Source organism: Urocampus carinirostris, chromosome 11, assembly GCF_059441175.1.
Source record: "Urocampus carinirostris isolate Australia breed hairy pipefish chromosome 11, RoL_Ucar_1.0, whole genome shotgun sequence".
Taxonomy (NCBI): Eukaryota; Metazoa; Chordata; class Actinopteri; order Syngnathiformes; family Syngnathidae; genus Urocampus; species Urocampus carinirostris.
Genome location: NC_142359.1, coordinates 38974318 through 39000652, shown reverse-complemented (window position 1 = coordinate 39000652; position 26335 = coordinate 38974318). Strand labels below are relative to the sequence as shown.

The 26335-nt window shown below is 36.7% G+C and overlaps 1 protein-coding gene across 3 annotated transcripts in view; it reads right to left on the bottom strand.

Moving 5' to 3' along the window:
- The window catches only part of slc38a4 (solute carrier family 38 member 4), a 45186-nt gene extending 28345 nt beyond the window's left edge, over nucleotides 1-16841 (bottom strand). For 2 of the 3 annotated variants that reach the window (XM_088348517.1, XM_088348519.1), the window contains exon 1: nucleotides 4969-5095. The gene's annotated coding sequence lies outside the window, so the exon portion shown is untranslated. Of the gene's footprint in view, nucleotides 1-4968; nucleotides 5096-16696 lie in introns of those variants that run through there. The other variant, XM_088348518.1, reaches the window with a different exon arrangement.
- Between the last annotated feature and the right edge of the window lie 9494 nt (nucleotides 16842-26335).

Here is a 26335-nt window from a genome sequence, read left to right as displayed (position 1 = left end):
CAACTGCAATTCGATTTTTATTCGTAGATCTATAGTTACTTTGTTACAGTCGAATACTCTCAATCTTTAAGGACATCATCTCAAGGTAAGTTCACATGTCGCTATGTTCAAGTTCTCCCCAAAAACAAAACAAGCACAGAAATGCACTTTTGTTGTAAAATTTGAAATCACATCGTAATTGCAATACAAATCTAAAAAATAGCAATTAGGTTTTTTTTCCAAAATTGTGCATCCCCAGGCCTAATGGAGGGCTTTTAGAACACATTTGGAATTGTTTTTTTTTTGTGTGCAGTCGTCTTCTGTTTTCCTTTGACGTTCAGAAGTTATTGATGTGTTCTCTTCTTATTTTAAGTGTCTACTACACCTAAGACTTATCACAGTTTCATGAAAGCTAACTACCAATGCTAGCTGGACATGACCCCATCCCTAACTGCTAATGCTAGTGTCTTTGCAATAATAACTAATGTTGATTGAAAGAAAATGCTCTTTTGAAACCCTGTCCAGAAAGTAGATGTATTACATCTCATCTCATCTTTCATCTCATCTCCGTACCGCTTATCCTCATTAGGGTCGCGGGGGGGCTGGAGCCCATCCCAGCCATCTCCGGGCAGTGGGCAGGGGACACCCTGAACTGGTTGCCAGCCAATCGCAGGGCACACGGGGACAGACAACTCACTCGCTCATTCACACCTAGGGACAATTTGGACCGGCCAATTCACCTGAAATGCATGTTTTTGGAATGTGGGAGGAAACCGGAGTGCCCGGAGGAAACCCACGCAAGCACGGGGAGAACATACAAACTCCGCACAGGAAGTCTGGAGCTGGATTTGAACCCACGCAGGAGGTTCCCATGACATGAACTGTGCCGCACAAGCGCTAACCACTGCGCCGCCGTGCTGCCCATGTATTACATTAAATGTTAAATTTTCTTTTAGTAAAGCATAAAAGGAAAATGACCTGAAATCTGATAATATCATCGCATTAGCTCAGGAGGTAGAGCGCTCATCTTGGGATCAAGAGGTTGCAGGCTCTTCCGTGTTATATGTTGAAGTGTCCTTGGGCTAGACAATGAATCCCTAATGTGCTCGACAGCAGGTAGTTGCGTTGCATGGCTGACACTGGTATTGGTTAGTTATTGTGTGAAAGGGAAAAGTGTGAAGCACATTGCAAAGCGCTTTGGGAGGTCTTTATTGACTTGAAAAGCCCTATATAAATGCAGACCATTTACATTTAAGAATCTTGATATAATCAAGATAGTAGTTTTGTTTAATATGTTCTTTGCCATTCGTCCCAATCCTGGCTGAGTTAATAATGTGTCTTATAAAAGTTCTTTTGACTTGAACATGGTCTTGTGCAAATGTTCTGAATCATCACAAATTCCTAACATTTTTATAAAGTCTATGCTAGACGATTCCCCTAAGGTGACACCTAATACTTTTAAATTTCTGTTGGACTAAAGCCAGCAAACACTGAAAAAAGCAAGTAGCAGCTATCAAGGGGCCCCCTTGTTCATATAGGTGGACTTCCCAAAGCACGGGAAAGGGAGCTTGCTTCACATTTTCCACTTTAACATCACGATTACGTAATGTAATGTCGCCATTCAGTGTGAGACAAATTGCTACCTTACAGACCTACAAAGAGTTCAGAGACTGGAGTGAGAGTGGCACTGCGTTGGGTAATTAGGTACATGTATGAATCACTGACTTAAGTTTTAAAAAGAATATTTTAAACCAGTTTCTTAAATCCAACCCATTATTGCATCTATCCATTATCTGCACCACTTATCCTCAGTAAGGTCGCAGGGGTGCTAAAGCCCATCCCAGGTATCTCTGGGTAGTGAGCTGTGGGCAGGGGACACCCTGGACTGGTTGCCAGCCAGTCGCAGCGCATACAGGGACTGACAACTGACTTGCTCAGTCGCACCTAGGGACAATTTGGACCAGCCAATCAACATGACATACATGTTTTTGGAATGTGGGAGGACACCGGAGTGCCCGAAGGAAATCCAAGCAGGCACGGGGAGAAGATGCAAACTCTGCACAGAAAGGGTGGTAGCTGGATTTGAACCCATGACCTCAAAATTCTGTCGCGGACGCGCAAACCACTCACTCAGCTGCCGTGCAGCTGTCCAGCCCATTATTACATAATATAAATAAAAAACAATATTGTTTCTTCAAAGATTATATAGTCAGTGGAAAAATGATCGTGACTCTTTGTTTGTTTTAATATGTTTTTTGATTTTGGTTGTTGTTTATGATGTTAAACATCACTTTCAAATAACTTGTAGCTAAAATTAATTTTTGTTTATTGCTGCAATTAAATCGTTCATCAATGGCTTATTAAATATTCATTTTAAAGCAATTTTTCTAAATCGGTCAAAGTTAATATTTGTTGTGTTCCTGAAAAAATATAAAAAACAAACTTAAGTTCATTTTGGGAAAGTATTACTGTTTTGAGTTTTTTCCACATGACAGCTTTATGTTATCATTAAATGTTTTCATCTTGAATAGATTAAGAATTTCTTTGGTGGGCCCTGAAAAAGTAGCTTTGAGTCTGAAAACAAACAAATAAGATTTTAGGGGATTTGTGGGGATTTTTATTAGCCCCATATTTGGTTGAAAAAAAATATTGCGTAATGATTTGCTTTTTAATTCTAAAAATAAAAATTAAAAATTTGTACAATAGTGTTTTTGCGACAAATGTGTCGATATGAGCATTTACTTCAGTATACGAAAAAAAGAAAAAGAAAAATACAGTAAATTACAGGAAATAAAAATAATATAAAAACAATAGGAATGAAAGCCTCGGCTAATGCTTGGTTATTCGAATTATTTTGGGGGGTGGTTTGCAGTTTTAAATATTGCACCCCGTTTGTTAGAAACATATCGGAGGATAAACTCTTCACATGAAATTTCCATGGCGTGGTATAACACAACAAACAAGAGCGTCACGTGCTTGGGTGACTAGTTGGGCAACTTTATTCAAACGAGATCTTTGCATCACAATGCACATGATACGTTTACTGTCAATAAACCTTCGGGAATTGACGTCAGATGGGGAAAACAAAAGCGCCTGATCCTTGCTGGCACTGGTGACTTGATTTGAAACACTTTTCGTTGTATCAATTTGTTTTGCTTCTCTAGCCTGAAGCGTTTTTAGAACAATGGCTTGCAAAAACGGATAAATGGGTTTGCTGATTGACACATTACATTTTAATGCCACATAAAAAAACGTGCACAAGGCCACAAGAATGCGGTGGAAGAAGCCGAGGGAAACCCGAATGCTCGTAAAAGAAAAATAAAATGTCACAATCCTGCTCTCCTGGAAAGTTTTCTCTCAGAATTTCAGCTTACTGACTTCATTTGATGAGAAGGGTGTTATATAACATGCTTTGGATAATAAACAGGTACACATCTGAAAGTCGGTACTGAATTAAGAGAGGAACTACGTTATTTTGTTTCTGTAACACATTACTTAATTTGATTCAATTCTATAAGAAATGACCACAAAAGCTCCTTTGTGGCTCAAGCCAAGTCTTGCATTAGCCAACCACCAATCAAACATAAAATTCTCGCAGCAACATTGATGAGAATCACAAAAATATACACTGCAAGGCAAAACATGAATTATTACCCCATTGGAAGAACATTGTGATCTATTATCCATCCACCCATTATCCGCACTTTAGCGCTGCCCTTAAGATAGAACGAATGTCACAGGCATAGTCTGTATAATGTGTTTATTAAGAAATATTGATTGTCGTGATTAAAAAAAGCGATTTTTGTCTCTTTAATACGTCACTCACACTGGAGGCGACCCAATGTAACTTGATACTATAATATTCATGACCAGGGGCAAATTTTAGGTTCGGAGCATTGGGCGTGCTAAGCACTCAAAGTGGCATTTCACATTACCTTTACACCAACATAGATAAATCTTTCAGTTATTAAACATATTAATTTAGCTATTTAGGTAAGTAATAAATAGATGAATATTACCGAGAAGATAGGAATTCAGTATCATTTTTTAATAGTCAATAGTTTATAGATAATCCATCTTTGAGACTTCCTGTGATTAAGGGCAATAAGAATAAACATAACTTGACTTGACTAGAAATGCTATATTTTTTAGCGGCGTTGAGCCCCCGAAAAACCGTCTGGTTACACCAGTGTTCACAACCACGACTAGTAATACACAAGGAGACTTTATATAGAGTACAATATCAGCCATGTGCTTTAATTGCCTTATGGCAATGCATGTTTATTGTTTGTAGTTGTTCACTGATTGCTCTAACCAGGACGCATTAGTGAATGAGACCTTGGTATTATTGGATTTCGCCGTGTAAACCAACACACTTATTAGTCGTGTGAGAGTGAAAGATTAGTTATGTTAGTTGTGTTGAAATTCTAATTTATTACCTGTAAAGCTTTTCATTGCGCTATTAATGTTTTATTTGAATTTACAACAAATATTCTATGTTTATTTTTACATAATAAAAAACTTATCTGATCGGACAAAAAAGACAAAATCTTAAAAATAACATATAAAATGAGCTAGTTTTTTTTTTTTCTTTTTGTAGCACAGCTGTATTTCTCGGCACTCTAAAAAAGATTTTGCTGTATAGGTATTTTTCTTCTTTGTTTGAAATATTTTATCTTGTTTCTTTAAAACAATAAAAAAATTAAAATCATTCTTAAGTGATCTAGCAGACAGTAGATATTTTGCTTGTTAATATTTTTGATCAAGATTAAAAAACATAAAAGGAGCATCAAAATCCACTTTTGCTGTATAAGACAGTTTTGCTTATTTGCACAATACATTTTATATTTACAACAAAAATACAATATAATGAAAATTGCACCGTAAATACTTGGTGCAGCCGAATCATGCATCAAAATAAGACTCAAAGATTCTAACAAGGCAGCATTTTTTTCTAAAAAGTATATCATACACATTAAAAATACTCACTTGTGCTGAAAATCAACCCAGCCCCCCCAAAATCACAGTCTTGACTGCTCCCCAAAAAATTTCTAGCAGCCTGTTAACAAGAGAAGTGAAGGGTTGGACAGCCCAGACTATCTTAGAACTCAGGTGAGAAAGAGGGTTCTTTTAAAAAAGGAAAGGGAGGACTTAAGCTGACCAATCAGGACAGGGCATGTCTTTTGAGCACGCTTATAAGAATCCCATGCGCCCCCCAGTGCACAATAAGAATTATAGCAACCATTGTCAAAGCGTCAGACATTACATGCTTGTAAAGTGTCTTGCCTGATGAAATGTATCTAGATGAAATGACGACTCACATGACCTTAGCATGAACACTTACACACACACACATAAGACAGTCAGGGCTGTAGGCTGTGCCCCCATCAGCCAATCAGAGGGCGGAAGCGAGTGGATGTCGCTGTGCCCAAGGTCGCGGACATGTGAGGCGTTTGTTATCTCACCCGTTGGTCATGTTCAAACAGACGCCACTTAAATGGACTTTGACGATTGCCAAAGGTAAACTTTAAAACTATGGCGGGTGGGGGGGGGGGGGCTTCAATTAACAGATACTAAAAATGATTTTTATACACAGCAATTTTTTATACATCTGTACATAGGCCTGGGCAATGAAACGAGAACGATAGTTATTGTGATATAGTTTTTGCAACGCTAAATAATACAAACGTTCGATAAGAGTCAGTATATTTGAACTGTATTTACACCACCGTAACGCAGGAGAAAATGGGTGGCGGGGCTAATGCAATGAAAACGCAAGTTCCAGACCAATATGCAGGAGATGAAGAAAATGACGGGGTCCGGCAAATCATTCTGCAGGAATGGCGATAGCGCTCCTAACACAGGGTGAAGCACGGTCAAAATGAGCAAAAGACACAAAGGATAACACCACTGAGTCGTAGACAGGATAGGCCCTTCTTCAGTTGTTTGGAGGTATTTTGGATACATAGAGTCCGATTAAAATAACAGCAGCAGCATTTATTGAAAACTTTGCCGACAGTGTGTGGCCACCAAGACAAAACGACAATATCACTCGCTAGAATATACAAATTGAAAAACAATCCAACCCCAGACGAGTACTAGCGGGGCAAACTCTAAGCCATTAGTTGTTGATTCCAAATAGCAACTAACATCCATTACAGCATTTTCTAGCAGCATGCCGTTTCCTTTGTTTCTATTTATTTTGTGAATGTTTTTAGATAGTTGAAGACTTCTTGCACAAAAAAGCTTTAACATGTTCGTTAATAAAGGGTAATTTAAATTTTTGTGTTAATGGTTGTACCTCATGTTATGTGCAATGTTCTGCATTTTGATTACCTTATTCTGTTACCTTTTTATTTTGTTTAATATTCCTCATATTTGTGAAATGCTGTGTTTGCAACAATGTGTCTTTGTTCTGACATTAAAGATTGGTTAAAGCAGGATCTAGTTTTGACACCTTTCACTCAGGGGCAAAAAAATTAGACCTGAAATGTGAAAGAAAAAAGATGTGATATTTACCTATGTCGACTGATAAGAAGTTTTATATTGTGATAACAATTTTTGTCATATAGCCCAGGCTTAGCTGGAAGGAATTTGGAACTTGGATCGTGCAGCAGGACAACGATCCAAAAAACAAGTCTGCTTCTGAATAGCTAAACAAAAAAAGAAGATACTGGAGTGGCCATGTTAATGCCCGGATTTAATACCAATTAAAATGTTGTTGTGTGATAGTAAAGGGCAACTACCCTTCAATATAATAGATTTGTGCAAATTTTGAACAGAAAAGTGGGCAAAAAATGTTTCCACAACGTAGTGAAAGACTTATTACCAATTATCGTAAACGTTGGATTTCTGTTATCGCCGCCAAAGGTAACTCACTATTAGGTTTAGGGGTAAACTGCTGATTCCATCCATGAACATTTGAGCACTATGTTTTATTGAGATAGTAGCTGCAGAATATTAGCCTTCCTTGCAAGGGGCCGATCGTTGATTGGTTGTGGTTATACAACTTAGGGTAGCAATTCCTGTGCCTTCTTTATAGTTCCCTATAGTTCCGAAAGCTTATAACCCTGGTTATCATGTTTTTGCTTACACTTTAGCATCACTGGGAGCCTTAGGACCCATAGCAAACAAATACAGTACAAAAAATACAATGCTTTATCACTGATGCTCACAGACTTTACGAGGCACACGGGATTTTGAACTGAATGGCAGGATAAGGCATTGAGGAGGGTAGTTCGGTCAATGGTGTAGTGGCATTTTCAAGATGCTGTGACACAAAATAATAGCAGACCAGCATTTTATAAGACGTCAAAAAATAGCGGACAGGAATCTTAGAGACGTAACCAGTCATACACGCGAACACCGCAATTTTTTATTTTGGCTGTTCAAAATACTTTGTTGTTGATGTCATATAGTGTCGGAAACGTCATAAACAGGAGCCAAAAAATATCTTATTCCACACCATAAGATGAGAATGTGGTAAGGCTGTATGCGTCTATTGTCACTGTAAAAAAAAATAAAAATAAAGTAAAGCTTTGTTCTTAACGGGTTATTTTATTAATGATGTCACACCGCACTAAATAAGGGTTCCTTATACTTGATCCATAAGTCACGAAAATGACCCTCAGCAGTAATTTAAAATGAAAGTCAGTCCGACAACATTCCTCAGATAACTTCAACAAATGCTCCACTTAAAAGCTGTGACTGGAAAGATCTAGGCGTTTGCGGGATGGGTCTAAGTGCTGTAAAGAATACAAGCGCCTAGGAAAAGGTACACAAAATTATTTCAGATCTTATTTACAGTTAGACAGAAATGGTAAAGGATGCCAATCGAAGAGAATAATCGTACACTTGGCGATCCGTTTCCTAGCAACAACGACGGCTGCACCATCACCTATGTTGACATCCCCATGTTATGAAAGGCTGTATTGCCATATGTATTTTCACACACCACCAAGGAATGTATCACCATTGATGAGTTCTGAGTAAACAAAACAGTCTTTCAAGAAGACAGTTTATCCTCTTGTTCCTTTTTTAAGACATTTATAGTTTCAAAATTTACGTAGTCCGCTCTTGACATAATTTACTAATTTCAAAAGTCCGTCAACAAGGAGCGAAGTGTTTGTCAATGACAAAGAGGTGTTTACATCCCCTTTTCAGCCCAACTCCCCTTTGACTATTTCCAGTCAGTCCTGGATCTACGTAAATAGGGCAGTCCCTTCCACTACATTTCAAATAATCTAATCATTTTTTATTAAGTAGTCATTGGACAAGACAAATACTAGCGAGAATTTCCAAAACCAAAAGAACTTGATCTTGAAAGTACTTCTCCAGTCGACTGTTAAAATCCTTGAGAGCTCTATCGAAGACTTGACAGTGCCGACAGGGCGTCGAAGAATTTCACAAGTCTGGAGGACGTATATTTCTGGCTCGTGTTACGTGAACGTGCTATTCTTAATGATAGAATTTGAGCTAATGCCGTGGAAACTGGACCTCAGAAGCTTAAAAACTCATTCCATGGTACTCATGGTACTTTTGTCAATTGCCAACTAGTCAATTATTGACTAATCATCGTTGGTGTTAGATTAAATTTTGAAAATAAAATCGCAATTCTGGACGATTGCAATTTTAATCGATTTTAGACAATTAACCTCACTAGATACAAATTTAAAACAACTATCATTGATGAAAAAACCCTGTGCAAAATGTTGAGACATGAACAAGTCATTTGTAATCGATTTTAGCGGAGTTTAAATGTGCAAAAAACGCAACGTGTGACTAATTTAACTAAATGCCGACATTTACAAGTTACCAACTAATATTTAGTAACCAACTTTGAATATACCTAATTTAACTTATATTCCTAATGTGATTAAGCGATTAGGCATATTTTCAAATTGACCCGTTTTTAAATTATGAATTAATTAAAACACATCAATTAAATTTGTCCGAAAATGACTTACCATATAACTAATGGATTTTTTGCCTAAGCATTTAAAATTAGGGCTAGGTGAAATAGCAAAATAATTAAATCTTGATTGTATCGTCAGGAAGATTACAATATTATAAAATATTAAAGGATAAACCTTACGTGGTAAACGTTCATTTAAGTAAACTTATAAGTTAGAAAAGACATGCAAAATGTACAGAGAAGAATAAATCCTTTTTCATCTGTTTAAATGGAAAGTTGAAAAGTGAAAAACGACATATCTTGTTTTTTAGGTTTGACTACATCAAATTCAACTCCTAAATTTTTATCACAATAACAGATTGTGGAATTGACCATATTTAAAACATTAAATTATTTATATTAACAGCCCTGCCCTAATATAAAAACATTTTTTGACCATCATCTATTCGTCAATTAACAACTAATCAACCGTTAATGGGGAATTTTCATATTTCAATATTATGTCAATAAAGCTATGCTGTCATTGTGAGTCAGATTGTACAAAAACGAGACATAAAACTGACAATGACATAATCAGTTTAGTTCAGTGGTCAGCAACCACCAGGCTTCGTGTCTGTTCCAAGCCGCACAGAAATAAAAAACAGTTGCCTAATTTAAGGGAAGAAGTTGTTTTATTTTTTGCTTATACTGCATATAATGCACATTTCCCCCCACAAAAGAACTCAAAGTTTGGGTGTGCGTTATACACGAGGTTTTACAATAGTACAGACGCTCCATTACTTAAGACCATTCATCATACGTCAAACGGTAGATACAAACATTTTTTTCGGGATGTTGAAAAATATCTGGACATTGCTGTATGTTAGATTTTTATATGGTGTGCACCTTTTTCCGAGTATAGGACATTACTTTAGTGTTTTTTTCCGCCTCTACCGGCTTGTGGCGCTGTTTGAGGTCACCCAGAATCCACCCAAAAGTAATAAAAATCCGCTTCCAGTCCGTATGTAAACATATAGTGCTACATGTATTGAATCTCCAGCGCGTTTAGAACTTAGACGTTTTTATTGTTTAATCTCGTGCATCCATTCAATATGGTTGGTGGAGTGTAAATGAAAGTAGAATAAGAAAGCTTGATACCGTTGAGAAAATGGTCGGAACGCTTTTCGGCCACTTTTTACCACGGAGGAGGACCTCTCGAAGCACATCTTCCAAAAGTAAGTTACACTTTACTTTATTTATGTTAATAGAGCATATTATTGTATGAAATAATTCTCTTTTAGTTCAAAACAATACACGTTACTTATACAAGCCTTAAACATACTTATATCAACCTTAAACAAACAAAAAAATATATAGCACTTAAGCAACTTACGAACAAATTCAACTTATGAACGATCGTTCGTAAGTCAGGCAGTTTCTGTGTGATTGATGATAGGATGAAAGAAAAATCAAATCAGGATCGCAGCAGTGAAAGCACGGAATCCTAACCACTAGAACCACTTGGGATGTCGACGTCATAAGAAACAGCATTCGATTTTATCTCATCATCACAATTATTTTACTCACGTTACCACATTGTTGAATATGTGGGGTCATGATTAAAATCATTTATTGACAATATAAACTATGAACACAACACCAACATACATTTACAATGTATTGATTCAATGTCCTTCAAAGTTACTCGATTCTCAACTTACAGGATGATTTTCTGTTTAATCCAGTCACAAACATTTGTCTCTGGTACCATGAGTTAAAAAAAGTGTGGTAATGAAATAAAGTTGAATGCCTTTTCCCATCTAAATCCCTAGTTTTATAGGGATTATACTGTAGATTTGGCTTATTTCTAATATTGTTATTATAACTAATGTTATTTTTGGGCTGTGCTGCAAGAGTATTGTCAGACCATTCTGTGGTACAGAAAAAGTTACGGACCACTGATTTTGTTAACTTTGATGACGCAACAGTCAACTAAAAATAAAATATATATTGTACTTTCCGAGCTCAGCGCCGTCGAAAGGAGATTAGCAAACACAAAGCGTCTCCGGTCTTCATGAGTTCCCACCGGGAGGAATCTATCATGGACCCGAAAAACTCCCACCTCACCTCTTGCGTCACAGCACATGTTGTGATTGAGACGACCATAACAAAATGTACGCCAAAACATATAGACAAACGTTTTGTACGTAGCTTCTAACCTTGTTTGTGACCTGGTCCTCTTATCACTTTGAAGTGATCTGCAAACTCCACCGTGACGACAGCAACGCTTTGTTTGTAGGGTTGAATTGAGGAGCTGAAGGGTTAGCCAGTTCAATCTGGGAGACCCTGATGCTCCCTGGATTATTTGTTTGACGTATTGCTGTGAAAAGTGCTTTGCCAAAGTATTCAGATACAATACAATCATTTAGTGCCAGACAGTAGACCCCCGCATTACAGCGTTTTTAGCTTACGATATTTTCAAGCTAAAATTTGGAATACAATGATTTTTTTAATCCCACATATGTTTATTACACATAAATAGCACTCAATGTTTTTATCTGTGGTACCGAGTCTTCAAACGCATTAGCTAATTAGCATAGGTTTCAATGCCCCGCCATAAAACAATTTCACCTTCCTTACCTCAGAACCAATTTATGTTGTAGACTGGGGGTCTACAGTACTCAATTGTTTTTTTTCTTCTATTAAAAAAACCCACATATTCTGTGCTCCTATTCTCCAATTCCATGTTTGCAGACCTAATGTCATTTAGCGATTCTCAGACCTAATTTTTTGTATAACTTCTGGTCAAGCTTGTGCATATCACAAGTCATATTGTTTATTATTTATGGCCCAAGGCTCCCACACCCCCTTCCTTTCAGCTGGCAAGACTGTTGAGGTACGACTTGAAATGCTTTTTCAATTCATCCTGCAGGGGAGCTTCATACAAATGCATTAGCAGATTGCTGTAAAAGTAAAAAATTGACTCAACAGACAGCCACGCAATGTTTGATTTTGTACCTTTTAGACCAGGTCTCAGCTTGCTAATTTTAGGGCAATCTTCCTCATTTTGGGTATAATTATATTTTATCTGATGAAATAATTTTTCATTTGAAGTCTATTTGTCTTACGTTAAGATATTTCTCTTATTTTTTGTAGAACAATTAACTGTTTACTTTAAATGACCAATTAACTAGAAGATGATAGATTGTTTTGCACATTTAATGTCTGTTTTTCACTGATTTTAAGATATTTTCTCTTGTTGAGCTAAATGACCTTATTTAGAAATTGGAAGATCATTTTGGGTATATATTATCCTGCTTGTTGAAAAACAAATTGTTATAATAGGCGTGTGATTAATTGATTACGCCAATGTTGCGAACTTGTTAAGAATGAAATATTACCCGAACTTTCTACTCAACGCAGTCAAGTCTTAGGAAAGAACAGAAACACAATTTCATGTGAATGGGTGCAAAAATGTACAAAACCAAATTTGAACCCCACCTAAAATTACCCTTTTTTCTATACCGCCAGTGCTTTTGGAACTTTTTATAAAAGTAATATCACACTGAATTCAGTGCTATGACGTATAAATACATTACCAGAATCACTGTTTCTGAGTGCCGAAACATAAAAATCAGTTTTTCATTATTAAAAAAAAAAAACAGATTATATAGGGTTTGTTAAGTATCATGTCTGTGGGAATGATTTTCAGTATGATAAATCACCACTAGATGGCAGAAGTAACTTTTATCAGTTCTTAGTCTACACATCAAGAAAGCCCAACTTCTTGTATTCAGTGATTGAGTGTGTGGGCGGCACCAAATAGTGAGAGTAAGCATACTGAATCAGCGTGGGAGAGTAGCGACCATATATATATATATATATATATATATATATATATATATATATATATATATATATATATATATATATATATATATATATATATATGTGTGATTTTAAGCAGTTTACTTTGCAAGAGAGCTTATTCCTTTCAAAAAAATATGAGGAAGTCTCATAGTCTTCATCTGACCAGAGAGGGGTGATGTTTTGTGCACCTCCGCAGGAACGCGGTTTCCCAAGGGAACGTGATACGGTGACCGCGCACTGAAGAGTTCTTGCAAAGTCCATGCATTTTTTCAGTGTTCTAACAATAACAAAGTGAAAGTTCTTTTCACAAAAAGACACTTTTCTCAGTTTCCTTGCAAACGAGTATTTTCAAAAAACTTTAACAATGTTTGACTGTTGTTTACTATAAAATGGAAAAAGCTACAAATATTCTTTTTTTTTCTAATGAAAGATCAACATTCAAGCTTTCTTTAGATATGCCAATATACTGTAGGTACAGAACAACGTTTTCTGTAGGCCTTCAAAAATTATGTAAAATTGCAAAATAATGGTTAGCATCGGCTCTCTTAATTTGAGAAAAATGTCTGGTATTTAATTAATTAGGGTTTTGGTGGTATCAGTACGTCTAAGAGAACATCGTCCAACTAATGACAGATACAAACATCCCAACATGTTTACAATATCTCAAATGAGATGTTTGGGGCTGACCCATGACCTCAGACCACCATGTGGAAAAGAGGAACACAAACCACCCATCCTTCCCCAGCTCCCTGCTTGTCATTGAAACAGGAGGCCAACTTTCAGGTAGGGGGACCACCACTGGGGGTGGGAAACAGAGACGTATGAGCTGGACGCGTGTCTTGACAAGTTGTGCATCCGTCTCCAGATGAATCAGCTTGACACTGCCCTGCTAAATTCATTGCTAGAGTGTTAACATGATGCCCAGTGCTACAACACTTTTATCCAAAACAATTAATAACATGTTTAAATTATGGACAAAATAATGAGCTCCCTATTTCAGAAATTGACAAATTGAAAATTTGCTCAATAGGGAATTTGAGAGTGAAAAAGAAAGGGTTTCATTTGAATCACTAGAAGCTGGATGTCCTTAAGTTGTGTTGTATGTAAAAGCTATTTTTTTTTAATTTAGATTGCAAAATAATGGACAGGTAACTTGCAAGACACCTTTTCTTACTACAGTAATCCCTGGAATATGACATTAATCTGTTCTGAGGTGGGAATTGCCCTAAAGAGGGAGATAGAAACCTATGGTAATTAGCTCATATGTTCCAAAGCCCCGCTGCCCCCAACACAAATATTGAAATAACAAAATGGTATGTACCAAGAACTATTTATGTGTAATTAACATGCATATGAATAAATAACATTATGAATAAATATGCATGCAAAATGGCATTTTATTTATACTCTGAGGGTCATGACTTGAGCTGGTACAGTGGGGTTAACTGGTGGATGCAGAGGGCAGAAGAGACAGCAATGTTAGAATAAAAATGAAAGTGATTAAAACCGCCCATTTGCAAGGATTGTCATTCCCTTGAAATATTTATTTGCCTTAATCTCCTCCTTATTTTCAATCATGTTTCTTGGATACAGCCATGCAATTTAGTGGCGTTAAGCGATTTGTGTGCGTGTACAAAATTGCATAACCAAAAACAATATTAACCGTGGGTTCATGAGCTACTTTATTACATAATTCTGTTGACCACTGTACACCATTATAGATAATCGATAAGTACTATTCACCAAAGGGAAGACAAACTCCCGTTCCTACTCAAAGTAATTTCATTATTTGATTTTATACTGGCCACCAGATGAAATAAATGTCCTTCCTTTTTTCCAAGCTTCAGATGTTTTGTTCCGAGATATTTCTGCGCACTTGTATTTGGAAGAAGTATATATGTGGTCAAGGATAACAAGACAGGAATGTAAGCACGGTCATTTGGTCGACGTGTATTCTTAGCTACCAGGGAGCCAATAACAGGTTGAACGTGGCACTCAAATATGCCAGAGATGTCCCTTACATTCTGCAAACTCAATCTAGTCTTTGTACATATGCTTGTTCAGGGTGTTGCTTCATACTGGCAGGCTTAGGACCATAGTAAACAGAAAAGTGCCGATAAGAAACAATCAACGCTACGGGAAATGTATGCAGTGAAATATCTTAAAACTTTTTAGTCTGTGTTTTTTACTTAGCCAACATGATAATTATGCTTACTTGTTTTCTTTTTAGACAATTGAGAGTAAGAATACATATTTCAAACCCAAATAACATGCATCTTTTGGTTGCAAGTAATCAATTCATTCAACCCAGGACAAATTGGTTGGGAAGACATCTAAGTACTGTAACGTCCAAATCACGTCTTTATTTGGTTGAAAAGTCATGTTCAAGGCAGGAAAGATGCTTAAGAAGTAAATATTTTAGTCGAATAAAAAGAAGATCAATTGTTGTTCAAAATGGTTCTCAATCGAAAAAGCCTATTTTCCCACTGTTGGACAAAAAATATATCTATTTGGGCTGTATTTAGACCAAACTGGAGCAGCTAAAATAGCAATGATCAACAAGTTTGAATTTTTAAATTTGACCCATGTTAGGTGGTTTAAAAATAACATTAACAACATTTGGAATCCATACGGTCAATACAGGACATAATCAACACAAACCTCATTTTAGAAGTCAATTTTTATTTTTACTTTAACCAATCGAGTTTAAAACTGACCAGACAAGAACTCCAACATCCAAAAGACGCCCAATGCTGGGGCTACGTATCCTAACTTCAGAGCCAAACAAAACGTAATTTTATGAGAAATTCTCTGTGCATTTATAAAAAAAAGTTCTATATTGTGTTAATTTTGTACTAAATCTGGTCTGGTTTATTATAAATATTATTTTTAAAAGATATTGCTGCTAATGTTATTGCAGTATTTTTCACTGCACTACAGTATTGTTCTGATTCACTTACAACTTACAACCAGTCTCCAAGCACAACCTTGAAAATAATTTTGCCATGCATTTTTTCTTTTAAGTATTTATTATATGTTTATTATGAAGTGCCACACTACGCTGTCACCACGTCGTTAGATTGACATTAGAAACAATTAAAATTAAAATGTAGACGTTTAAAACTGGTTTGTGTTTAGCTCAATCTATGTGCGACAAATTTAGTCCAAAAATAGACGTTGTTGTGTTTACCTCTTCTAATTCAGAACCCATTATTCATCTTTTTAACTCCATTCAAAGTAAAATAGATGTTTTGTTTGTCTACAGTGGCCCCCAAAAGTCGTTTCAATAGCTTGAGAAATACTTTCAGTTTTCAACCCCAAAAAGATGATTTTTTTGATAAAACGTTGGCGTCTTTTTGAACACATTGTCAACGTTTTTTAACCAGTTTTGGCTAGGTGAGACGTGAGCAAACTCGTCCAGCCTAGCCAACTTTTTTTTGTGTGCAAAAGTGAAACACGGGTGACGTCACAGTAAAATAAAACCGCCAACGAAAGCACACAATTTTAGCTTTTAAAACATAATTATTATCTTTCTTGACGCAAAAGAATCGTTTGTACATTGGCTAACCTGTTGGTTTCGAACACAAACCACGCTCGGCTCTCGACAAGCGTGCCTCGCGGAAGAAGATGCTTATTGTTTTGTTCGGCAACGCGTGCGGAGAAAATAAAATAAAAATGAGAACTCTAGATGAGGAATAGGTTTAGACAAAAACCATTAGAATAGAGTGATTGGAAACGATTTTCGAGACTAAATAGATGCTTTTACGGCGACATCCAAACAAGTCGTCAAAAAAAAAAAATCTTGTTACGTTTCTAATGATAGATATTAAATGTCCAGAACGTTAGCTTACAAATTACGAGCCGATTGAAACGAGATGTTACATTCAAATTGGAAGATGAACGATGGATAGAAGTGGAGCAAATAAACAATAATATGTTAGATAAAGGACTTACCAAGTTAGAGTGGGAGCTTGTTCGGGGGTATTAGCAGCAGGCGTGAATGAGGAGGAGAAGGAGGACTATGGAAAGGAGATGGAAAGCCTTCCCATATAACAAGCAAGAAGACTGAGTGGAAATTTCCATGTGGCGCTCGTCAAGCTTCCTGTTACACTGGGTGGGGGAGTGGTAAGGGGGCTCAAACCTGACACCCCAACTTCCCCTTCTCCCCCTTCAATGAGCCTCAAGTGGTCGTCAAGGTCTTCATTTTTGCTCCCAAGCCAAAACAGTTGGAATAAAATAGATCACTATCAATAAAAATCGTTTTTTATTAGAACCCAAAAAAGGATGACACCACATCCTGGAATTGGATTGTCTATCTTGTGATTGATACAAAATTCCCTGTCATAATTCTAGTGCAAGGTTTGTGAATTGAAAATAATAGTGCATCGTCACAATAGCGCAATAAAAAGTGCAATAAGATGTGACAGCAACATAAAAAAGCAAAACAAGGCCCGTGGTATATATTTTCACAGTTTTGTCCAATAACATTTAGCAGCAACAGAAAAAACAAACAAAAATAAGTCACTAGATTTTATGTCACAATTTTGTGCGCTTGTTTAGGGTGGTGATGGTTCTGAGGTCATGGGTTCAAATCAAGCTACCAGCCTTCCTGTGCGGAGTTTACATGTTCTCCCTGTGCTTGTGTGGGTTTCCTCCGGGCACTCCGGTTCTCTCCCACATTCCCCCCCAAAAAAACCATGCATGTCAGGTTGATTATCCTGTTTACATTGTCCCCAGGTGTGAATGAGCAAGTGAGTTATCTGTCGCTATGCCCTGCGACTGGCTTGCAACCGGTTCAGAGTGTCCCCTGCCCACTGCCCAAAGATAGCAAGGATGGGCTAAAGCACCTCCGCGACCCTAGTGAGGATAAGCGGTGCAGATAATGGATGGATGGATTCTTCACAGAACAAAATTTAAAAAAAAACAACACTATTTATTTATTTAATAATGAACAAATAATACTCTGGGTTCTTCACAGAAAAAATAGTCCATTTAACATCAACTTTCTGTTGTGCTGTAGATCTTCAAAGGTTCAAGATGAGCTTAATTTTCAGGGCATTGGACCACCATTGGTATAGATGACATGAGAAAAAGCTGTAGATTTTGTCTAATTATTGCACTATTTTTAGTCATGGTACCAGAAATGAATGTTAATTTTGTTGTGCATTCCATATGTTGCAATGACAATGAATTATATTCTTCTATTCTATTCCAAACACCGTGTCAAATGTATTGTCTTTGTAACATGTTAAAGGAACAACGAAATGAGCATTCGTCTCTGGTACCATGACTAAAGATAGTTTGATAATGAAAGAAAACTCATTACCTTTTCATATGTCATCTATATCATTGGAAGTCTAGTGGTATGAGATTGGTTCTTTCACCACGGCACCATTACAACCAAATACGTGCACCCATGCACTTTTTGTATACAAAGGTACCATATGCACTTTATGACTTTTGTGTCCGCACTGTCTATTTATGTGTCGCACTGCCTACTTGTGTGTTATGATGATGTGTCCTAGCATCGTGTTTTTCTATCTTCTGGTAACTAAGGGCTGAGAGAAACATGATTCCAATTATTTGTTTATGCTACAGAATTGACAATAAAACTGACTTTGACTTTGACTCGACCCATATATTGCTTTCATTATTAGGTAAAAAGAATGTGCATCACAATGCTTTCTGGTATTGTTCAGGGGGCCAGACCAAATTTAGAGGCGGGCCGTACCCAGCCCGCAGGTCGTAGTTTTAGGAGCACTCGTATAGAGGTACTGTACAGAGATTTGAGGGTATACATATAAGAGCCTTATAGAACCGCTTATTTGATTATAGAAGAAAGATATTAGGAGCGTGGATAACACTGGGTATGAAGAACATGTAAACAAAATGTTTATAAAATCCAACATTTGAAGACATAGTGTTACTTAAATCCATATCATTTCTATACAAAGCATGTAATAACCAACTCCCAAAACTTGTTCAACATTTGTTTCATTTTAGGGGATTTTTTCATTTAAGAAACAATTTAGATGATAAAAATGTTCCTTACTTACACCAATCTAAAAAACATATACTGTATGTATTTAAGATAAATGTACTAAAGAAGATTATTTTTAGGTATTATATGTTATAGGATTTACTAGTGATACTATTGTAAGTCTCAAATGTCATTCATTTGTTTTCTAATTTTTCTTTCTGGGGAATAGTGTTTTGATTGCGAATATGTCTTCCCTGCAAAGAAAAAGCTTCGGCTTCAGCCTACTCCCTTTGGGCACATGTTAATGTATTGTATAATTGTATTCTACTGCTGTTTTCTACTGTGTTTTCTTTTTTTTTAATTAATCATTGTTGTTGTTGTTTTATAGTGCCGTGCTTAAACAAAAAGCCAAACAGTTAGTTGTTTAAGATTAAATATTTAATTTAATGTAAAATATTTAATTTGATAATTGACACAGCAAGTTTGCCTTCAATGATAGAATTTTCTTTGTGATGAAAACAATATTTCTATACGTTCATCAATAACTATAAAAAATAAAAATTGTGTTTTTTACGCACAAAATACTTTGGTCATTCATTATACTTGAAAAACAAGTTTTTGCAGATACATGCAGACCTGGCCAGACTTGCATGAAGAAAACCTCCAAACTGATTTATAGACCTATAGTCTATAGATTTTTTTTCAACCCTTTTTGAGCCAAGGCACACTTTTTCATTCAAATATCTCGACACTCGCTTTCCATGGAAAAGGTTGGGAAATTGTTCCTGACACTAAATTCATGCTTAAAAAGTCATGTTGCTTTAATTGTCAGTATACGTTTTTTATAATGTGTGGCTAAGGAGGAAATACAGGGTACCTTGGTTAACACGTTTTAAAAAAATATTTTTTACTGTATTTTGACCCTGTGACAAAAGTTACTAAAAAGAAGCAAAACATTATGTGCCAGCAGAACTGTTTTTTTGTTTGTTTTTTTTTACAACATTTGAACTTGTTTTATTTTTTGGGTAAAAAAAAAGTTAATTCAAACGACCAAAACTCTGAGCAATTTTATTACCACATTATACAATATATATATATTTTAAGTGCAATCTTAGCATCATCAAACAAAAAAAGTATTTAATATACTGTACTGTGATACCCAATGAGCAGCTAATTAATATATAAAAAGCTTAAAAAAAAGAAAAAAAATTTTTTGGAAACGTTAAAAAGATGACTCCTCGGAGGACCACGTAAAACGAAATGACTATATTTGGATTATATGTCTACGTTTTGATAGGCTAAACACAACTCAATTTTCTTCATCTGTTTTGGACAAAAGCATGTCTAAAATTTTCCAAATTGAGCTCAAAATACAACGTCCAAAGACGTGACAAAAGACTTCTGTCCAAAATACGTCTTTTTTTGGTTGAAAAGTCTCATCTCATCTCATCAGCCGTACCGCTTATCCTCATTAGGGTCGCGGGGGGGGCTGGAGCCCATCCCAGCCATCTCCGGGGAGTGGGCAGGGGACACCCTGAACTGGTTGCCAGCCAATCGCAGGGCACACAGGGACAGACAACTCATTCGCTCATTCACACCTAGGGACAATTTGGACCGGCCAATTCACCTGAAATGCATGTTTTTGGAACGTGGGAGGAAACCGGAGTGCCCGGAGGAAACCCACGCAAGCACGGGGAGAACATACAAACTCCGCACAGGAAGTCTGGAGCTGGATTTGAACCCACGACTGGTTCCCATGACATGAACTGTGCCGCACAAGCGCTAACCACTGCGCCGCCGTGCTGCCCTGGTTGAAAAGTGAAAGTTGAAAAAAACAAAAATATTTTTGGGGCTAAATTTGGACGACTTTATACATGCTAAACATAACAGTGACTATCCATCTAACTATCCATCCATTATCCGCACAGCTTATTCTCAGTAGGGTCGTGGCGGCGCTGGAGCCCATCCCAGCTATCTTCAGGCAGTGGACAGGGGACACCCCGATCTGGTTGCCAGCCAATCGCAGGACACACAGAGACGGACAACTCACTCACTCATTCCCACCTAGGGACAATTTGGACCGGACAATTAACAAGACATGCATGTTTTTGGAATGTGGGAGAAACCAGAGTACCCGGAGGAAAGCCACGAAAGCAATGGGAGAACATGCAAACCCCGCACAGGAGGATTCGATCTTATTACCTCAGAACTGTGCCGCGGACGCGCTAACCACTCAGCCGCCCTGCCGCCCCACAACAGTGACCATATTTGCATTATTTCGGTCCAAGTTTAACGGAATAAATTACACCCGATTTTATATGTCTATTTTGGGGTAAAATAAAGTCTGAGTGGAGCAGATTTATAACAAAATCTGTACTGTATAGGTGAACTACTAGCGAACATCTAGCATTAAGATGCTTTTATTGGTGTTTTTTATGATAAATGTTATTGCAAAAAGCAAACGTGGAACAACGAAGGTTTAACATCTATATTTGACAAACTCACTAATAGCTTTATGCTAGCAGATACTGGGAAATTCCATTGTCAGGTATATTCAACAAAATTGAAATACTGCGTTGTGGTCAGAGGTGGTGGTTAGAGAAGCCAAAAAAATAAAATTACTCAAGTAAAAGTACTGTTACTTTAGAATAAAATGTCTCAAGTTTAAGTAAAATTAGCCATCCAAATAATTGCTTGCGTCAAAGTAAAAAAGTTACTTGGTGAAACAAACTACTCAAGGACTGAGTAACTGTGGTAACGTCTTATTTATTGTTTTTTTTTTTTCAAACGACCAATCAATTAGATCATCAAATCATCAAAGTCCATCCAATCAACAATAAATTACATTTAATTTAAAAATAGATTAAAATAAACAAGGTAAATACAAGTACTTCAATAAACAATAAAATAATAATAATAATATACATCAAATAAATAGATTAAGCACAATAACACACTGAAACCTCAGTACTTTTGTGAACAGGCTCTACAGGCAGAACAACATGCTAGCCCAGGGGTTGGCAACCCATAATGTTGAAAGAGCCAAATTGGACCTAATATAACAAAAAACACATTTGTCAGGAGCGGCAAAAAATAAAAGCCATGTATGAACTGTATAATTAACGCAAAACATGTTGTATGTGTCTTTACTAGCCTACTATCAAAATGACTAAATTGGAAAGAGCACATGCTGTGGAAAATGATGTGACTACTCTGTTGTATGATACCGCCTTAAGTTTAACTTCATTACTATATTAATGAATTACAGAATGTTTAATTGTTCTGATAAAACTAAAGAAATGCAATTAGCAAATCCTATTTTTGATGTCATTTTTTTTTTGAGGATTGGAAAAAACAATAACAAACGTGCATCATGCCCCTTTATCTGGGCAACAAAATTATCGCAATAAAACACAGCATGCATTTATAAAAATAAAATGGCAATCTTTTGAAAAGTTAAAGGAAATAAAATCACATAAATACAGTTTAAGTTTGATTTCTGTGTTATTTTTCTCTTTTCACCCTTGTGGTCCATGGCAAATCACACACACTCACGCGCCAGTTTGCTACCTACCTGCTGGTGACGCGGCTCCTTTAAGAGGGGAGTGGGCGGCACCGGATCAGCCCGGCTCTCACACATGGGACACAGGAATTTCTTCTCTCCACAAGCGAAGGAGAAACAAGCGTGCTTACGTGGAAGAGATTTAAGTAACGGGTTCAATGTAGCCTAAAGTAGGTGAATAAGAGTACCATTTTTTTTTCACAAATCTACTCATATAAAATTAAAAGGTTTAGTGATTTAAAAATACTCCTAAAAGTACATGATGTCCAAAATCTTTTCTTAAATGAATGTAACGAAGCGAATGTAACAATGTGAATGTTACGAAGTGAATGTAATGAAGTAAATGTAACTCGATACAACCCACCTCTGGTTGTGGTGCATTGTGAAATCTTTTTAACAGTTTACATTTTTAATGACTTCTATATTCTTTATCCTCAGCCAGGACAAGTTGCGAGAAAAAAATTCTGTTGAATTTTCACTTTTGCTGTCTCCTGGTGGTTGAAACACACAATTTCAAATGATTGCACACTTTGAACTGATGTTTTCTGTTATTCTCCCTTAAGTAAAAATAAGAAAAAAAAGGGACAACAAATTGTCAGAGTCTGCTTTAAACTTTGAGCACTGACATCGGGAATAATTGTTGTCTCGTGTTTTAAATCTCTCCACACAAAAAAACCCATCTCACATGAGAATACCACTCATTCAGCTGACAGCGATTACATACTCCAGAGAAGTGAAGCATTTAAGGTCACCATAAAGAGAATGGCATTGCGTCCTATTTACATGGTCATTTTAAATGCATGCGGGATTCAAGACGAAATAATCGCCTGTTTTTTTAAATACACAGCCTTCCCGGCACTTTGCACAGATGAAGATAGTGAAGCATTGGTTATGCACTCACAATAAGTCATAAATCTATTATATATATATATATATATATATATATATATATATATATATATATATATATATATATATATATATATATATATATATATATATATATATATATATATATATATATATATATATATGTATATATATATATATATATATATATATACATACAGTGCATCCGGAAAGTATTCACAGCGCTTCACTTTTTCCACATTTTGTTATGTTACAGCCTCATTCCAAATTGTATTAATTTAATCTCTTATCTCAAAATTCTACTCAAAATACTCCATTATGACAATGTGAAAAAGTTTTTTTTTTTTTTACTTTTTTTGAATTTATCAAAAATAGAAAACTAAGAAATCACATTCACATAAGTATTCACAGCCTTTGCCATGAAGCTCAAAATTGAGCTCAGGTGCATCTTTTTTCCACTGATCATCCTTGAGATATTTCTACAGCTTAATTGGAGTCCACCTGCAGTAAATTCAGTTGATTGGACATGATTTGGAAAGGCACACACCTGTCTATATAAGGTCCCACAGTTGAGTGTGCATGTCAGAGCACAAACACCAAGCATGAAGTCAAAAGAACTGTCTGTAGACCTGCGAGACCGGATTGTCTTGAGGCACAAATCTGGGGAAGGATACAGAAAAGTTTCTGCTGCTTTGAAGGTCCCAATGAGCACAGTGGCCTCCATTATCCGTAAATGGAAGACATTTGGATTCTTCCTAGAGCTGGCCGGCCTTCTAAACTGAGCGATCGGTGAAGAAGGGCCTTAGTCAGGGAGGTGACTAAGAACCCGATGGTCACTCTGTCAGAGCTCCAGCGTTCCTCTGTGGAGAGAGGAGAGCCTTCCAGAAGGACAACCATCTCTGCAGCAATCCACCAATCAGGCCTGTATGGTAGAGTGGCCAGATGAAAGCCACTCCTTAGTAAAAGGAACATGGAAGCCCGTCTGGAATTTGCCAAAAAGCACCTGAATGACTCTCAGACTATGAGAAATAAAATTCTCTGGTCTGATGAGACAAAGATTGAACTCTTTGGTGTGAAAGCCAGGCGCCATGTTTGGAGGTAACCAGGCACCGCTCATCACCAGCCAATACCATCCCTACAGTGAAGCATGGTGGTGGCAGCATCATGCTGTGGGGATGTTTTTCAGCAGCAGGAACTGGCAGACTAGTCAGGAAAAATGAATGCAGCAATATATAGAGATATCCTGGATGAAAACCTGCTCCAGAGCGCTCTTGACCTCAGGCTGGGGCGAAGGTTCATTTTTCAGCAGGACAACGACCCAAAGCACACAGCCAAGATCTCAAAAGATTGGCTTCAGAACCACTCAGTGAATGTCCTGGAGTGGCCCAGCCAGAGTCCAGACTTGAATCCGATCGTACATCTCTGGAGAGATCTGAAAATGGCTGTGCACAAACGTCTCCCATCCAACCTGATTGAGCTTGAGACTTATTGCAAAGAAGAATGGGCAAAACTGCCTAAAGATAGGTGTGCTAAACTTGTGGGATCATATTCCAAAAGACTTTAGGCTGTATTTGCTGCCAAAGGTGGATGGACAAAGTATTAAGCAAAGGCTGTGAATACTTATGTAAATGTGATTTCTTAGTTTTTTATTTTTAATAAATTCAAAAAAAGTAAAAAAAAAACCTTTTTCACATTGTCATAATGGAGTATTTTGTGTAGAATTTTGAGATGAGAGATTAAATTAATACGATTTGGAATGAGGCTGTAACATAACAAAATGTGGAAAAAGTGAAGCGCTGTGAATACTTTCCTGATGCACTGTATATATTTGATTTAACAATACATTTCCAGCAAAAAGACATGTCATCAAATGCAACAGCAAACGTGTCCACTCCGAGCAAACACAGACGAACTTGGCTTAGTCGTACTGTAGTCATGCTGTTTGCATAAACTTGAGAGCAGAATATACCCTTGATTTTACATCATGGAATGACCTCTCTCTGTAACAGACAGATCAATCTCCAAAGCACAGATTATATAACCCATCTGAAGCAAAAAATGTATTGTCCTTACTCAATGCTTTCCAGCAAAATATCTTTATACATGTTTTTGGACTGTTTTTGCATTGACTTGACGTCTCTGCAAGAATCCATGTTTTTCTCATCTGCAACATCTGTTTGACACACTTAAATTGGAAAGATCACAGAACCCAACAAAGACTCACCCCCCCTTTCGGCAAAAGACTGTTTGTCCAGATGCATGGTTATTTACCAACCTTCTAAAAATGCACTTCAAAATTGGCAAAACTGTTACAGGTTGTCGGCGACAACTTTTTTTCTTTTTCAATCAATTTTTTATCTATTATCTAAAATTTAAGGATGTTCGACATCACATTTTTTTCAGACTGATACCCAAATCTTCAGTAATGGCACCATTAGTACATAAAAATCACTTCCCTCTTCCAAAAAAACGAGTGATATATTAAAAAAATATATACTTTTAAGTGCCATCAAAATATGTGTCCTTCATATTGCATTTATCTAATGGTAGTCTACAATTTCTTTAATTTTAGGAATCATTTACCGCACTCTAGAAAACACATTTGGTCAAAAAATGAATCAATTGGATTCAACTTTGTGCACAAAAACTGTTGAAACAAAGCAAACCAGATTTTTGGGCTATTTATTTTACAACAAGACTCATTTTTTTTGTGTTCCTTACACAAATTGATGTCATTTTAAAAGACAAACCCAAGAAAAAAAACTTATCTTTTCATTTCAGCCGGATTTTTTAAGGCCATATTTGACGACTACATTGCCCATATAGTATCTTAAATCCGATATCTCAGAAATATATGGAGTTAAAAAAAGTAATATATTATGTCTCTTTTTATGTAGCTTTTTGATTTTCGAGTGTCCAGGTAACAAATGAACTACTCTACAATTAACATGTATCGAATTAACACTGGAGACAGGACACAATTTTGTAGGTAGTTCAGTACTTTTTTTTTTTTAACATTTTAGTGTTTCTGTAGTGCAGTGGTTAGCACATTTGCCTAACACGTGAAAGATCCCTGGTTTGAGACTGGGTGAGAACATATGTTGGCCTGGAAAGGGATGGGTGTCACCAGGCTGTACTTGCCCAAGACACCCCACAGGTAATGGTGGCCCCACGCCTGTTG